This window comes from Mus caroli, chromosome 15, assembly GCF_900094665.2.
Source record: "Mus caroli chromosome 15, CAROLI_EIJ_v1.1, whole genome shotgun sequence".
NCBI lineage: Eukaryota > Metazoa > Chordata > Mammalia > Rodentia > Muridae > Mus > Mus caroli.
Window position 1 is genome coordinate 37,792,815 of NC_034584.1, and position 2,651 is coordinate 37,795,465.

At 42.9% G+C, this 2,651-nt stretch overlaps 1 pseudogene; it reads right to left on the bottom strand.

Moving 5' to 3' along the window:
• Positions 1-264: 264 nt before the first annotated feature.
• On the bottom strand, positions 265-1,139 carry LOC110310862 (annotated as a pseudogene).
• Between the last annotated feature and the right edge of the window lie 1,512 nt (positions 1,140-2,651).

A 2,651-nucleotide genomic window follows, 5' to 3' on the forward strand; every position in this document is an offset into this window, starting at 1 on the left:
TCTGTAATTCACCATTCATTGGTTCTGTTATAATCAAGTGTCTATCATTTTCTTTTTTGGGGGGGGGTGCAGTGAATTTTATTTATGGTATTCAAGAGAGTAGGGAGGACTCCCAAGATCCCTCCTGTTATTGTGGAGGTTTGGGGTGGAAATTGTGAGGGAGATGCTCAGTGTTGGGGGACAAGTTGGGATAGGGACTCCTCAGCAACCAAGGGCCTCTCTCTTGCTCTCAGTGTCCTTGCTGCAGTGGGTGGTAAGGGTTTCTTACTCATTGGAGGCCATGTAGGCCATGAGGTCCACCACCGTGTTGCTGTAGCCGTATTCATTGTCATACCAGGAAATGAGCTTGACAAAGTTGTCATTGAGAACAATGCCAGCCCCAGCATCAAAGGTGGAAGTGTGGGAGTTGCTGTTGAAGTCGCAGGAGACAACCTGGTCCTTAGTGTAGCCCAGGATGCCCTTCAGTGGGCCCTCAAATGCCTGCTTCACCACCTTCTTGATGTTGTCATACTTGGCAGGCTTCTCCAGGTGGAAGGTCAGATCCACAACAAACACATTAGGGGTAGGAACATGGAAGGCCATGCCAGTGACCTTCCCATTTAGCTCTGGGATGACCTTGTCCACAGTCTTGGCAGCACCAGTGAATGCAGGGATGATGTTCTGGGCTGCCACACGGCCATCAAGCCACAGCTTTCCAGAGGGACCATCCACAGTCTTCTGAATGGCAGTGACGGCATGAACCGTTGTCATGAGCCCTTCCACAATGCCAAAGTTGTCATGGATGACCTTGGCCAGGGAGGCTAAGCAGTTGGCGGTGCAGGATGCATTGCTGACAATCTTGAGTGAGTTGTCATATTTCTCGTGGTTCACACCCATCACAAACATGGGGGCATCGGCAGAAGGGGCAGAGATGATGACCCTTTTGGCTCCACCCTTCAAGTGGGCCTTGGCTTTCTCCATGGTAGACTCTACTCAGCAGCAGCATCACCCCATTTGATGTTAGCGGGGTCTCGCTCCTGGAAGATAGTGATGGGCTTCCCATTGATGACAAGCTTCCTATTCTTGGCCTTGACTGTGCTGTCAAATTTGCCATGGGTGGAGTCATACTGGAACATGTAGACCATGTAGGAGGTCAATGAAGGGGTTGTTGATGACAACAATCTCCACTTTGCCATGTGGAGAGCAAATAGCAGCCCTGATAACCGGGTTCCCAATACAGCCAAATCCGTTCACACCGACCTTCACTATTTTGTCTACGGGATGAGGCTGGCACTGCACAAGAGGATGTGGCTGTCTCTGGAACAGGGAGAAGTAGAGAGCCATGTTTATAATTTTCAAGCATGTATATTATCCATTAACAATCTACTCCAGTTTTGCCTGCCTTTGAATTTGATATGAATTAAATAGTATGGGGTTTGGGGGACTGCTTACTTCTCTCCATATTCTGTTTGTGACATCCCCAAAATTAATAAACAGGTAAAATGAGTGACTGTTCTCCACTGTGTAGTAAGCCGTTACACCTCCTCACTACATTGCAAGTGTTTGTTCTCCTGTTGGTGGATGTTTGCTTCTCCATAATCACCCTGACCCACCAGACTGCCACTGCCCCTGTTTCTTCACATGTGTTCAGTTCTTCACAAATATTCACCATTATTCTTCACAATTCTTGTTGACTAGTTTATGCCATTTTCTGATGTATATACTCATTTCTGATGTGCTACATTGAATGCTTAAGGGTGAAAATTTAAACTCAATTCTGCCCAGTATAATAGTAAGTATAGTTCCCAAATATTTTCATGGCTACTAATGTTGAACCCAAGATAGTTTTCAGTTAGCCTTGATAATCTATAGTTGGCAATAATGGCACTAACACCTGATATTCCATACTTCCTGTCAGGCACAACTTTAGAGAGTCTGTAAATATGAGTGCATTTATTCTCAGAGCAATACCATGAAATAGATAATTCTACATTTATCTTAATTTCACAGATCAGACAACTGAGGGCCATGGAATTATAGAATGTGCCCAAACCCTTATACCTTGGGTGTGTTAAAGTAGAATAAAGAAACTTAAATATAGTCAAAATGGCATCTGGCTATCCTTTCTGGTTACATCACTTCAAAGTCATTTGTAAACTGAAAAGTGTAGAAGTGACCCTAGCAAATCTCCCCTGGGAATCAGCCAGGGAGGAACTTTAAAGTTACTAAGAAAAAAGAAAAGATAACTCAGAAGAGTTCTTAGTTAACATGCATAGGATCCTAAGTTTAATACTGGGTACTATCCCCACAAAGAGAAAAAAAATCTCAGCGACAGTTTTATGGATTAAAGAATAAGCACAGTTGTTTCAATGCCACTATAAACAAAGTGGGAATTGTTCCCTCAATCTTCCAAAACTTTGCTGCGTTAACACCTTAGGTACTGCATCCTACCCTCAACCTGGTTACTACCCTCCTCTTCTCTTTTCTTTTTCACAATACATTCTGTGTTCTGTAATCAACTTCATTTTTAAACTCTGACTTCTTTTATTTACTAAAAAGGATTTGTGGTTAATTCACTTTATAATATATATTAATAGTTCATTAGTTTTTTGTAATGAATAATATTCCATTGTGTGGCTATTCTGGTTTAATATTCCATTGTGTGGCTATTC